At 42.4% G+C, this 15,231-nt stretch overlaps 1 non-coding gene across 1 annotated transcript; it reads left to right on the forward strand.

Moving 5' to 3' along the window:
* Nucleotides 1–8,271: 8,271 nt before the first annotated feature.
* trnap-cgg (transfer RNA proline (anticodon CGG)) lies at nucleotides 8,272–8,343 on the forward strand. The gene has a single exon. It is a non-coding gene; the product is annotated as a tRNA-Pro (tRNA).
* The last annotated feature ends 6,888 nt before the right edge of the window (nucleotides 8,344–15,231 follow it).

Genomic DNA, 15,231 nt, shown 5'->3' on the forward strand with positions numbered 1-15,231 from the left:
CCTTAGGAAGTTTGATAATATTGCAACTAATAATGTGCATGTCATTCACACCACAATGCTTTGTAAGATGGTGGACACATTTTAGGAGTTTATTTTTAGACTCTACCCAAACAGATCTGTTGGGTTCACAGCGGGTTTGAATGCATAAGAAATTAAGTCAAAAAGAAAAAGATCACATCAAGACATAAAGATAATTTTTAAAATATCACCCTCACACCCTTTATTTTTATTTTTTCGATGCGTCATATATTCGTGAGGTTATTGTGAATTCAATAGTAGGCCTACTTGTTGAAAAAAAAGTCTTTAGCCTGTTTTTTTAAATATCTTTATTTAACTTCAACATCAGGAAATGCAGCTTTGACATCTCAAACAAAATGTAAATATTTGTTATTTTGCCTTTGATTTCCACCCTTCGATAATGCATTAAACATCAGATATGAATTATGAAGTCGACCCCCTCTTTTCATAGCCTCACCTCTTGTAACTTTAAACACACATCTCATATTTATAGTCATACATTTTACACGTGGACTCGGATGTGCATCATAAATATATGAATTTATTTATGCGGAGTGTTTGAATCAATTACATCTGTATGTTTATTGAATATAATCACACACAAGACGTCCCCACACAGGGAAAGTTAACGTTAACCTTTCTTTTATGTATTTAAATTAATATTAAACATTACATGGTGACCACACACACACACACACACACACACACACACATACACCCTCACACACACAGTGCAAGGGGCAGCCGTTGCCACCCTGGCTGAGTTTGGAGCGCTGCCCCGGGACCCATATGTTCCCCAAAATGTCCTGGGTGCTCTCTGCTGTAAGGACACACACAGGCTTTGGGTGGCGAGTGATGGTGACCGATATAAATCCAATTATAAATGTCAATACCTGCAGAAGCTTAACTGTGAAGAGGATTTCTCATTTTATTCAGAATAAAACTGCGTGGGTATCAGCTGTGGGTTTCGGCCCAGGAAGCTTCAATAGGACTCATTTTGTAGTTTTTGATTATATAAAAATATGAAAATATAATTCTAAAGTGAAAAACACAATATGAGCGTTTTTTTTTTTGTCTGGAGCAGCTGACCAAATAATTTGCCAGTGATTTTCTTGTGTCCAGGAATGTGATCTCTTAATATATGCAGCATTTTAAAGGGGGCTTTATTGTGTTTATCTTAAAGTAACTTCTTATGTGTAAGACATACACTGATGGAAAATAGCCATATTTTTAAAATAAATTTTGGTTTAAAAATCTGCACAATTAGAAGCAAGATAAAGTACATAATGGAACAATTTCAGCCAACAGCTCAACACATTTTGGAGAATTTAATTACATAAAATACAACATGTTCCTGCTATTTCGCCATCAGAAATAACTTGTAAACGATTAAAAGATGAATAAACTTAATTTTCCATTTTAAAACAACATGATTTTTGAAGGTTAAGTCTGCAACATAACACTTGTGGGTTCATGCTGCTGCAAATTTTGTTCTGTGCACTTTGCAGAAAGGCAAAAATATTAACATCTCTATTAATTTGATGTTTGTATAGTGTGTGAAATATTTTTTAAATCATTTTTAATCAGGGAATAAAATCAGATTTTGGTTACTTTTCGTTTTGTGATGCTGTTTTTCATTTTAATAACCCTCTGTCCTCTAGGTTCAATATAAAACCACTGCCTTAAATTACATCATGCTCCATTTGGCACGCGCCTCTACCTGTGAGTGCATTCATTTAGTGGGAGAGTCCCGGGTGGGAATCAAACCCGCAGTTCTGCAGTTCAGGCTGTTTTCACACCGACCAACCGAAAGCTTGTGTTACACTTTCTGTGCGAGTTTTAGGCCTCTATCTTCTTTTTGGCCTCATCAGCAAAGAAAAAAAAAGTTGCATGCATTTCTGGAGGAGCCAGCCCAAAAGAGAGGCCAGCGAGCAGTGGGAGAGGGCATCTATCAAAATACTCCCCGACCCCCCCACACACCAACACCACCACCTCCACCACCGCCTCCTCCTCTTCCTCCACAGTCCGGAGAGAGTGAGAGAGAGAGAGAGGCTGGCAGGCTGGCGGAGGAGAGCCGTGCCAAGTCCCTTAATGTTCCCCAGCAGCAGCACCAGGAGCTCCGGAGAGGACAACCCAGTGTGTGCGCCAGTGTGCCAGTTCACCGGGCCAAAGTGGCACTGCTGGGAGGAGTCGATGTTTCTTTCCTAATTTTTGCAGCATCTGTTCATTATCCAGGACGTTTAAAAACGAGAGCGCTCATCCTGAGTAACCCTTCGCCACACGCATGCACTCACACACACATATACACAAATACACAACAGTAGGGCAGGTTGTTTTTTTTGGGGGGAAGAGTTGGCCTATGAATATGCATATTTGCCTCTAATGTTATGTTGTACATGAGCTCATGCATTGAAAGAAGGCTGTGCTGCATCTTTGGAATTAAACTGTGGTTGTTAACAGGCCTTACATGTGCTAACATTGCAGGGAAATCAGTGTGATGGTACACACACACTGGAATATGAAAGAAAAAAATGCCAGAATTTGAATTAAGTTAGATTAAAATTCTATTGTTATAAAGGCAGTTTGCAGAATATGTTTAGCTTTAAAGAAAAAACGGTTAAGTTCAGCCAAAAAGAGCAGATGTATGATTTATATTTTTAGTCAAGACTAGACACCTGGCAGACCTCTGCATAAGAGTGCGTGTGCATGTGTGTGTGAGGAAGAGGTTGTGACATGTCACCACATCATGAAAGACTGTGAAGAAATTACCTAAAGCTCAATTATGTCACACCTTTCTGCAATAAAGACAACATAAAATAACATGTTGTAAACGAGATTATAGGAAATATAAAGGAATTCACAGGTGTTTGTAAATTACATCACCAGTTTAAGGATTTGGGTTAATCACGTGATTTCCACAAACTTTAAAACCATATTTCCCCTCTTTAAAATTAATTATTTAATGTCATAATTTTTGCAATTTTCTAGGACTTGTAACTTACATCTGCAGTCAGTCTCAGCCAGTCTTAAGAAGAAGGAAAAAAAAACTTCCAATGACACTCTGTGCTCCACTCAGGATGAAAAGTGAGTGAATGAATCTCGCTGTTTAAATTATCATGTTCATGCCCACTCTTTTTCTCACTCAACTTGGTAGAGAGAAAAAAAAAATCAAGAGTGTTTGTCCGACATAACAGTCAATAGTGCGATTATCAAAATGTCACAAGTATTATGGTGTGAATTCCAATTAACGTCTAGCAAAAAATAATAACTGAGTGTTTTTGCAAAATGCAGATATCAGATCATAGTATGGATGTGAAATATGTGTAGAGAGAGGGAATATAATCTGGACATTGTGAGCATTTGCAATCTGTCAGTTATTAAAAGACAAACCATGAGGCAGTGCTAAACTGGACACAGATTTGATTTAAACATCCATACACACATGCATCTGAATAATTTATTTGCGCAAAGATTGCGCACTGTTAACTTCTCTGGCACCTGCACGCACACATGCCCTGAAAATACTGCACATGTGTAAAGAGGAAACAATGGTGCAGACTTCGGCCAGCCTCTGTGTCAGACTGTATGCCAGTGTGCCCCCACGTTGCCAGACAAGGGAGCGGGCCTGTCACTGGCAGAACATTCAGAGGAAATTCCACAACATCTGTTTGTTATCACACAATGGTGCGCGGTGCAGCACAGGCAGTGGGGCAGAAGACGAGGCAGAAGCTAAACTGAGAGCGCGCTACTGCTGGAGGTCCTGCCAAGGGAGAAAGGAGGTGGAGGTGGAGGTGGAGGAGGAAGTGGGGAAGGGAGGTTGGGGGGTAAAGGGGGCAGGGAGGAACCGGGTAGAGGGGGTGAAAAGACAGAGGTGGAGATCCGGGTGAGCGCCAGGTAGGTTTCAGGCCTTTGGCGGGTGGCCAGATAGGTTTTACGGGGTTTGGGTGGTGCCAGATGTTGCAGGGAGAAGTGTTTGTTCGGAGAGTTTGACTACAGAGTGTGAGAAAGTCTTCATGACCTGTCGGACAGCTCTCCGTCACCGCCATGCTCACGGAGTCCCGGTATGTTCCGGAAGGCGTGGCTGGCCCCTGTTTAGGAGGTTAAGTAGGAGCGTGCACTGCACGGGGACGCAACTGGATCAGAGGAGGGGGTCGTTGCTGGTCTGCACAGATGGCATGTGTGCGTGCGTGCGTGCGCGTGTGTTATGATAGGGTTGGATGATGCCCTGGTCACATGGGCAGCAGTAATTGGCCTCCATATTGACCAGTTTGCAGCGCTGGGGGGCGGGCAGTCTCCCAGCTGGACCTGTCAGATGGCATCGCATCCACCTCACTGATCACCCCCCGGACGACCTCCGCACCTCTCCCCTCTTCCTTTCATCTCTCCCTTCTCCTTCATCCCTCTCCGTCACCTTTAATCTTCCGATGCCCGCCTCTTCTGCCATCACACGGATGATGACCTGCTCTGTCCATCACCGCTGCTGTCTACTTTCTCCACAGCTCCTCCAAACTTAAAACAAGGTCTCTGCACTTACTCCTCAACTCTTTTCCTTCCTGAGCAAGAGTTCTCCATGTTTTGGTAGTCAGTGCTGGTTGTTTCGAATGGGAGCTCTGTAATTTCCATGTTTTTATGGATGAACAAATTGAACCTTGGCCTTGAACCAAGCCTGAACATTTACCAGTGAAATACAATTATGTGGAGGTTTTTAAATGTCTTCAAAAATTCTCCTGAAACAATTTCTGCTGATACACCTGCTGCTGAGGGTTTACTGATTGACACTTACTGTTGGTGACACTTTAAGAAATGCATGTTTCTCCCCTGCATAAACATAAACTTAAGGAATAACTGTACTTTTCATCCTGGACCCTATTTTCACATGTTTTTGCATCTAAGTGACAAATGGGAACAACAGTTTTTGAAACTGGTCCAGTATTGAGTGAGAGCACTGCAGCTATAGAAACAGGCTACAATGTGTTACCACCATCACATTGTTCACTGTAAGTGTCTGTTTTTGCCACAGACAGGCTAAGCTTATTATTATAAGTGTCTAACAACATTATGGATAGGATCCCTACAGAGAGAGACCTTTTTGTTTAACCAGAAACAGCCCCAAAATCACTATCACCAAACACGCCAGACTCCATTTAAATAAACAGTAATTTTAGCATGTATAGATCCAGTAAATTTTCACATATTACTGGGCGAATTAAGGGTTTATTTCAATCATACCAGGGTTAATGATTGTTGGAACAGTGGTACGACAAACCAAGATGGCTTTTGTGAGTTTTAATTTGTTTCTGTTGATTTTGAATGAGGTGTGTTTTGCAATAACAAAATTACTGTTTATTTAAATGGGGCCTGGTGGGCTCGGCTTGGGGCTGTTTCTGGTCAAACAAAAAGGTCTATCTCAGCATAGATTCTTTCCATAATGTTGTCAGATGCTTAGAATAACAATCTGAGATGGTCAGTAGCCAAAACAATAGTAATAATACTTTTAGTGGACATATATTAAAGGTAATTGCTCCATGTGGTTATATCACAGCCTGTTTTGCAGCTGCTGGCTGCAGAGGTGTCCACCAGTTTAAACATTACTGTTCTTATTAGTCACATAGACACAAAAACACGGGGGCCAGGTAAACAAGCACTGAAGTTACAATTTAAAACAATTAAGAGTATTCTGACAGATTTGGGATGAGGAAACCTTTTTGTATTTGCTGCATTGAAGCAGATCAAACAGAAATGGGCACACCACTCCAGTACTATCAACAAAATGTCATTTAATTCCAGGAAACTTATAAAAGAGGCATTTGATTTGAACTAGGTGACTCAAGTGGTGCACTTATCTGAAGGGAAACAAACATTTTAAATCTAAAGCAGGACTGAAAAGATGCGGAAAAGAGCTTCTTTGCAGTGTTAGTGTAAAACAGACCTTTGTGTATCTTTCTTTGCAGTGTTAGTGTAAAACAGACCTTTGTGTATCTGACTGACTTTTAGCGTGCATGGTATCACCCTCCCACCCGGAGCAGTAATGGTGTGTGTTTTGCTGTGAGATGCCCGACTGTGAAGAGTTAGCGCTATAGAAAGGATTTCATCCCAGACTTGGCAGGGGAGGGTCTCTGGGTACGTGGAGAACAATCGTCTCTCCTTCGGTCCTGTCAGCCAGCAAACACAGAGAGCTGGCACACGCTCAGTGGGAAAAGATCGGGAGTGACAAGGGGGATGGACACACACACTCACACAGTGACACACACACACTTGTGCCCATCCCTTCCTCACAGTACCAAAATGGGTTCTGATGATGCCGCTGGGGATTGTGGGACGACAGGCTGGTTCTGCGAAGTGGATGGGAGGACCTCATGAAAATAGTCTGTAAAATGACCACAGTGTTAGCCTGCTGTCAGACTAACAGACAGACAGGCAGGGAGGGAGGGAGGAGGAGGAGGAGGAAAATAGAGGCAGATAAAGAGAGGAAGAGACTGGCAGAGCAACACAATGCCTGCCATGCGTGCCCCTGTGCCAGGGAGAGCTCACATGGGAATACATGTATAAGAGTTTCTGTGTATGTTCAATATACACTCGTGTGGACAAGTGTCTTGATCCAGCAGCGCCTTTGCTATCTGTGTTTCTGAAAACATGTTGATGCATGAGTGTATCTCCATGCTGTGTGTGCATGCATGCATGCATGTGCGTCTTTACGCGTGAGCAAGAATGAGGAGGAGGAGGAGAGGTGGGAGAGGAGGGTGAAGTGTGTTTGTGTGTGTGGAGGAGGAGGAGGAGGGGTGGGAGGGGGGCTATGCACGTTTAAATTCTGTGACATCTGTTCATTACAACTAGAGTGTGTTTATTTTTATACAGCCAGCCACAAGCAGAGAGCTCGACTGGCACCGCTGGTTAATGTACCAGCCCGCTACGACGGCAGAGCAAATGAAATATTAACCGGCAGACAGAAAGAATGAGGAGAGGAGCAGGGACAAAGGGAGAGAAAGAGGAAAAATGATAAGATAATATGTGACAAAAAATGCACACACACAGTGTCTCCACTCACGCACACAATGTCCCCATTCTGATCTAATTAAGAGAGAGACACACAATCAACAGCTCTAAGTGGAGAGGCCTAGAAAACTGTATGTGCTGCTGAGAGATAGGAAAGGAACAGGTGATGTTTTATGGAAACAGGTTGGCATACATGAAAATGTTTCTTCAGAGCACCCTAATCAAAATGTGCAACAGAAAATGTGCAATGACATATATGTTCAAGCTACAGAGGACCCTGCAAAGCAACAAGCACCACATAGAATAAGCTGGGAAAGAACCAGAAGGAGTTAAGTATGAAGGCCACTTCCTGTTTGGGGTATTTAGAGGTTTAAAGGAATGCTTCACCTACAACATGATCATTTGTTTATCAATTACACACCTCTGTCATAAGGAATTTGTGAAGAAAACTTTCTCACATGCATCTATGAAGAATCCAAAAACGGAGCCAATTGTAGATGTAACGTAAAAGGGGGCCACATTTAACTCTCACACAACTCCTGCAGTGTAATCCAAGTCTCATTTATCCAGTCAAATGCTCAGTATTTCCCAAACACATGCATTTTTCACTAAAACCTTATTCTTTATAACCTTCTACATAAACAGCAAGTGCCTGGGTAAGTGCATGCATTTGCCCAGGCACGCAACTCATTTGCACAAGTGTTTTAAATACTATGGTTTTAGTGAAAATGCACATATTTGGGAAGTCCTGAGCGTACAACTGGATAAATGACACTTGGATTACACTGCACAGGTTTGTAAACAAATGTTTTCATCTAGTTTTCTTCACAAATTCAGTGTAACATGATACACAAATGATCCTTTTGTGGGCGCGGTATCCCGTTAAAATGTGTTGTGTGATTGGTTATAGTAAGTTTAGGATGCCCAGATGGTCCACAGAACATTTTAGAAGGCCCTTTGTGTCCACTGCTTATGAATGGCATCTCCTGTTTTCTTGTTGGATCTTGTTTTATTTTTATCTTATTGGTTTTGTTTCAAGTGTAATACTCCTGATTGGACTTTTATTAGTGGATCAGATTGTACTGATATTGTTTTGTCCTTGGCTTCTGAGCCCAACCAACAGCCGAAATAAATGGTGGCATTGTACATTTCTTCAAACCACGGTTAAGTCACTTGTCATATGTAGCAGATGTCAGTTTTTAATGTTATGTTGTGACAGTGCTGTGGTTAATCTGGTTAGGCCTATGTGTATTTCAATGTGGCTCGTTGGTCTAGGGGTATGATTCTCGCTTCGGGTGCAAGAGGTCCTGGGTTCAAATCCCGGACGAGCCCTTGAAGGATTTTTGGGGTGGCAGTAGCTCTGCCCACAGGGACTTAGTCTGGGAACCAGACAGTTGCTGATTCAAATTGCCATTCGGCTCAATTATGGACTGTAGACTGGCAGGTGTCAGTTCAACCCCTGGGCACTGCCAATGTACCCTTGAGCAAGGCACCAGACCCCCAACTGCCTGGCGTGTCTGTCTATGGGCAGCCTCCTTGCTCTGACATCTCCCCATTTAACGCATGTATAGCTCCTGTTTGCATGTGTGTGTATTTTAGGCCTGTGTGTATATGACAACAACGTGAAAATGTAATCTGAACTATGTCACTTTAGAAATGTTGATAAGTATGAAACATACAGATATAATGTGTCTGTGATTTGCAGGGATGTCAATGACTGGGCTGTCTGAGAATAATGTCCTCATGGAATGTGTTATATGTTAGTATTTTAGTACTTGTACGTCTTTCATATGTGGTTAATTGTGTCACTGTGTCTGAGTAGTTTATGTACTTTGTTTTTTTCCTTTGTATGGATGATGATTTATCTATCCATTGGGACAGGAAGTGTCTAGAAGTGTAGATGAGATGCTTGGTGTGACAGCCAGTGTGTTTTAGTACAGTTCAGGTCACTCTGTCTTGCTTCAAGAGACCAACAGTAGCAGACTCACCCGACCCTAACGTCCCTCTAATCATCCTCAGCAACCAGACCTTTGCATCAACAAGCCCCTTGCACAGCCCCCGTTCCCCCCCGCAACCGCCCCCAGACCCACCACTGCCCGGCCCCACTCCCATGCTCCCCAGGGACGGCCTGCTCTGGAATGCCACTCATGGAGAAGAATCTCGCTGCAGGCGCTCAATATGTCACATGTGTCTCGAGAAACAGACAGAGAGAGGCAGAGAGAGAGGTGTGGCAGGTACGGTGTAGTACTTTTACACGGCAATGACAGGTTGTCTGTGTCGACGTTGCTGTGTACATGTGTGTGTGTGTGACAGATTCCCAGATTAAAGGTTTAAAGGGTTCAGATTAACAGGCTCAGGACACAGTGCCCCACTATGAGCAAAAGGGAATTAGGATGGCATTAACGTCTCCTCTGCACCAGCACATTAGCCATTCATTACCGTGTGTTTGCACAATCAGTACCAGGCGGCCCCTCATTCCCCTCTGTGTTATTGCATTCATGACAATGTTAACATGTCGGGATGCTTTGTTATTCATAGACCATTAGCAGGAGTATAATTCAACTATCACTTATCATCAGGCCACTGTCACTTGTCTTTTATAAAAATGAATTCACTGTCACTATTATTAGTATGTGTTTTTTTTTATTTATACCTTGCAACGGCAAATTACATTAACAAAATCTGTGGATTATCTTGATTAACTGGGTCATGATTTCTGGAAAGAGACATTGCTGTTGAGTTTTTTAAATAGATTTTTGGGCATTTGAACACCTTAAGCTGTGTGCCATCTACCGGTAGTTGCATTTTATTTGACAGAAGGCAGATATCCGTGCTCTGCAGCACCAAACACGTGTGCAGGTATCTCAACACAAGTTGATCAGAGTGAAGTGTCTGGAGGTTACAAGGCCACACGTATTGGGCTATACGCTACTTGCAGTGTTTTTCTGAGATAGAAATTGCACAGAGACATTACACCAGAGCCATCAGGAAAAGAAATCTGTGTATGTAACATGGTTTAAGCCTTGTTTGGGCAAATATTTGTGATTATATACATGAACACTGGAATGGAACAAGTCGCCATTGCCAATTAGAAATACAGCGAGCCAAGAAAAACGGAGTGGAAAATAAAAGAGTGGCTCTGTGAGAAATTGGATGGTTTTTGGTTTTTGGTTTTTAGTATAATATTGAGTATGTCTGGTTTCACTAAGCTTTGGATTTCAGCCTCCTTCTACAATGGATGACATGGTTTGTCCATCTTGACTTTTCTCCATTTCTACTAAACTAAACTTGTGGACTCTTGGAGGATTGGCCAATGTGCTAGAAGAGATCTAAATAAAAATCGAAACAAAACAAAACTAAAATGCATTTGTTTAAACATGTTCTCCCCAGTGTTGTTGAAGTGAAAACCATAATTAAAGTGGCTATAATTTCTATTCTTATAATAATAATGTGAGACTAATGTGATAATGTCAAAGTCCACCAAATCACCATAAAAGATGATGATGTATCAGTGTTGTGTTCATGCAAAAAAGAGTCTAGTGGGTTTGAAGAAGCAACATCCTGTTTGGCCCAGGAAGCAACAGTGTGTATTTGAAATGTGGTCTTAGATTTAAGAAATGCTCTCAGTACCATGGTGTGAAATTCAGGCTACAATTCTCCTCAACCATTGCCGCACTATAAAAATACACCAAGGTATCACAATAAATTTGGCACCGTTAAACTGACTTTTAAGAAATGCAACACCGTGTTAAAGGAGATGGAAAAACCTCACAGTGAATAACGCGCCAAATTCATTAAAGGCACGGCACAACTCTCAACGGCAAACTTTTCCGTGTTTTCTGTGTGTGCCTCGCTGTGCCAAGAGAGATGTGAAGACATGGATTGACACACCATCTCTCCTCCAAAGCCTTCCTCCTCAGCCTAGCCAGATTAAGGGATTACCAGGCGAGGCGAGCACTAAAGCTGGCTAATTCTCACCCAAGCACAGAGAGCTAAGGCTACCCAGAGCCCCGCCGAGCCCCTCTCTCCTCAGAGCAGCTGTGTGGTGGAGGGAGGGACAGAGCTGCCTCCCTCTGAGGAACCGCACGAATCAAAGCATCACTCATACAACGTTCTGCCGATGGCTCTGATGACTTTTGTCAATTACTACAGACCACTAATGGCTCACACACTACCAAACTTGATCTTTTAATTAATGCATTTTTGTATTGTTCTCCACTTCATAATCTCAGTGTCATTATGTCATTATATTTGCACCTGTCACTGCCATTATTTGTGCTGTTTCGTGCATTGCTGAAATGTGTTTCTGTTTATAATCCCTGCTTTTTCTCAATCATATTCTTCTTTCTTTCTTCTCACTATTACTTGCTGCTAAAATGGACCAAATATCATTAAATAATCATAAAAATGTCATTGAGATGAATCTAATCTAATTAAATTGAGGCAAATAGAACAGAATACAGTACAACTGAAGAGCATAGGTTTTGTTTAAACACTGGGGACACAGGGATATAGGGTCCTCTGCATCAAACACTCAATTTCCTACTTGATGGTGATTTTTTTGTGCACCAATTTGTGCCTTTTCTGCATCAGTTTAAGGGGTAAATGTCTTTGAAATTATGACCCTAGGTGATAATGTGACTATCTGTTGCAGCTACAGTGATCCACAGTTCACACAGATTTACTAAATGCAGCACTGTCACTTGTAAACACTAACATATTAAGATTTTTACACTTTCTTTGCCTATATGATTTTAGAATGACGAAAAATATGATACATAGTTGTAGCAAATTGAAGTACAATTGGGTATCTTATGCAAAATCTTCCTCTACCTCACTGTAGATGATGCTCCAGCAAAGCAAAGCTGCGTCTGTCATGTCTTGATCTGGAGCAGTGTCTGTCAAAATGCTCCCATTGTGTTTTTCCAGGATCTTTGCTGCTGTGAGAGGTATACAATTCAATCAACAGGGAAGTGAACAAGAAAAAAGACGGCTCCAACCAACCAATCAATCACTGGGGCGCAGATATATGTAATTTCCGGCTTTTATTTGACAGAGTTCCAAGCTATCAAGCGTCTACGCCAGCGCTTTACAACAATATTTACTACTTCAGTTGGACGAAGGTTGGAAATTTGGCGGGACACAAAGGCAGACAATGAGGCGCGGGAACAAGATTTCCCAACAGTGTTCCATCACAAACACACACCCATTCATCTTAAGTTTCGGTGCACTTTGGAGACCGAAAGCGAGCAAACGACATCCATCTCGGTTCATGTACGGTAAACAAGAGGAGAGGCGATGAAAAAGGGAGAAAGAGAGGGATAAAGACAGAGGAAGAGAGGGGCCACGGCTTGGGCGCGTGCTCTCCAGCAGGCAGAGGACAATGCAGAGCTGGCAGAGTTGGTGCCTCGTGCCAGAGGGAATAGAGTGCCACATGGTGCCCCTTATGAGCAGGGCCAGCCTGGAGGGGGATGTGGGCCACAATGCATGTACGCGTATGTATTTGTGTCTGCTTTTGTGCATGCACGTGTGTGTACATGTGTGCATGAGCATTCATACATACGGAATCTAAAGGTGCAGAGACAAGAAAGATGTATCAAGTTTTTGGGTGTAATATATGTAGATTCATGTGTGTGTTAGAGTGTAAAACTAGATGTGTGGGTGCATGTGTGTGTATGTGTACAGAGAGGTGGGGCATAGGGTGGGTGTGTGTGTGTATGGGGGGGGAGTCCCAGTTCCCTTTTGCATCTTAAATTCCTCAACATCTGTTCAACCCTTCTCTGCGGTAGCAGCAGCGGGTTGTGATGTCTCTGTGTGTGCATGTTTGTGTGTGTGAACGGGTGCATATGTGTGTGTTGAGCGTTTGCGTCTGTCTGCATATGTGCATGCTCTGCTGAAGGTGCTGGTTGTTACCCGCACCTTAATTAGAAGGAGACAGAGACTCATTTTCAACAATACTTGCAGGTAATGTGAAGCGCTGGCAGTGAATACAAAAAGAGACCCATTCACCTCCAGAAACTGCGACGTCTCCTCTGCGCCCAGGACTGTGACCCAAATTACATCTCAAGTTCAAAGCCTTTGATCAAAACCATAATGCGTGTTGCAGGTCACCTTTTCACAGGTATAACGACACTGAAGCGTTTCAATCATTGAACTCAGAGGAAAGAATTAGAACTGTGGCTGAAGGAGGGCAATGAATATACGAACCAAGTAGGTCAACCTAAATGGCCCAGGAGTGTGTCCTAGCAAGCGTTAGTACGCCTGAGTGCATGTAGCACAGTCTTCTAGCACAGATTTGAAGAAGTCAACGAGAGATGTGGGTTAGCATTAGCGTGCCATGTGCACGTATGAATGTGGAATGACAAAGATTTTGCAAATGAAATATTTAAGTGCTGCGTGCTGTCTCCTGAGTGAGAGCGACAGGAGTTTCAAAGCACAAACATACACAGCTCTGGGGCTCATCAGTGGTGGAAAGTGTGTTTTCTCAAGTACAATACCAATTTGAGGTACTTATACCATACTCCACCATACATAGGGAGAGAAACTGCACTTTTTACTTCACTATGTTTCAGAACATGTGTATTTGAAAGTAGCAGAGGACTTTAAGTTTGACAAAATTAAGGACATTTACACCATCAACTGATGCAGAGAAGGAACAAGGATGCAGGAAATTACATGTTTGATGCTCAAAATTTTTTGGTTGAGCATCCCTGAACACCTCTGTTTCACGTGTCAACCCCTCCTCCAACATTCAAATGAAACCTGTGCCCTTGATTAATGTTACACTGCAACTGTAGTTAATAATCACTTTCCAGATTAAGGCTTTACAAAGAAATCATTACATTGTGTTGAAAATATGATGCGTTGTTATAGATTAAATCACTTAAATCAGTAAACAGGAAGGCCAAATTCTGAAAATCAAATCATCTTTGGCCTATTAAATATAAGGTTTAGCACCGCGCTCCATCGATCCCAGCTGTGGAGAGGTTGGTGTTGTCTCTTTGTAGGACACTGATTCATAATTTTTTTAAACCATGTGCATTTTTTTAATGCACATTTTTGTGTAATTTATTGTATGTAACATCTTGACTGAACCCTAAGTCTGTAAAAAGGTTTTGATTGATTGATTGATTGATTGATTGATTGATATATAAATTAGATAAAATTATCTTCACCTCAATCAGTTATAACTTTACCCAAGGCAGCAATTATAACATATTTTGTGGGGGACACATTCCCCACATATTAAACAATGCTTAAAACGTAATCTCAGTATATTGATAAAAATATTTTAAAAAATGTTGTCATCCACCATCTGAAATAATCACTTACAAATTAAATTATAATCATGAAGAAACATGAAAAAAATGCCATTACTATTATTATTACTAGTGCTACAGTGTACTGCAGTTCTGTGTGTGGTTTGCCTGTTTTTGCTGTAAATGGGCCAGTTTATGAATCTTAAATGGACCCCATACCCCCCGACCCCATCAGATTTGGTCCCCCTCAATGTTGACTCCCTGGCGATGGCCTTGACATTAACAAATCAGTCAGAGAAGCTTTTCCTGATAAAACTTATGTACTTTTACTTTAGTAACGTTAGTAAGTTATTTAAGAGAAGGATGTACTTTGTCTGTATCAGAGACATGAAGCACATGAAGCACAGAAACTGCAGACACACACACACACACACACACATCCGCGACCTATCAGACAGACACCATCCATTCGGCACCCCTCACTAACCCGGTGCCAGTCTTGTGCCACCTTGATGCCAAGCCTGCCAAACTTATGTCACATCAGAGCAGACCCTGTGTCAACTCCTCACAGTACATATGCCAACCCGATGCCCTCCACATGCCAACCTCATGCTACATCGGTGGCAATCCTCAGACAACAATATGCCAACGGTGGACCTCTGCTTGGCCCAGTGTGCAAACCCCCTCAGCGGTGGGCACCAGGAGACACTGTATGGAAGTGGAGAAGGTCAAAAGTCACTAGTGAATTAGGGTTCAAAGACAAATCTGTCGTTTTGGTTCTTCTTCAGTGGATGCAATTAGCAGCGAAATCCTGCTCCCAAGCCCCGCTTAAGCTCTAATCTCAGAGTCTGTGGGTTCCTTCCAGTCTGCCTGTCTCCCACCAAAGCCCCTCACCTCTGTCTCCCTCTCTCCTGATGCCTGCTGGCACTTTGGGAGCAGTGCCCCTCCAATCCCTGTACCC

Source organism: Epinephelus lanceolatus, chromosome 18 (assembly GCF_041903045.1).
Source record: "Epinephelus lanceolatus isolate andai-2023 chromosome 18, ASM4190304v1, whole genome shotgun sequence".
Lineage (NCBI taxonomy): Eukaryota > Metazoa > Chordata > Actinopteri > Perciformes > Serranidae > Epinephelus > Epinephelus lanceolatus.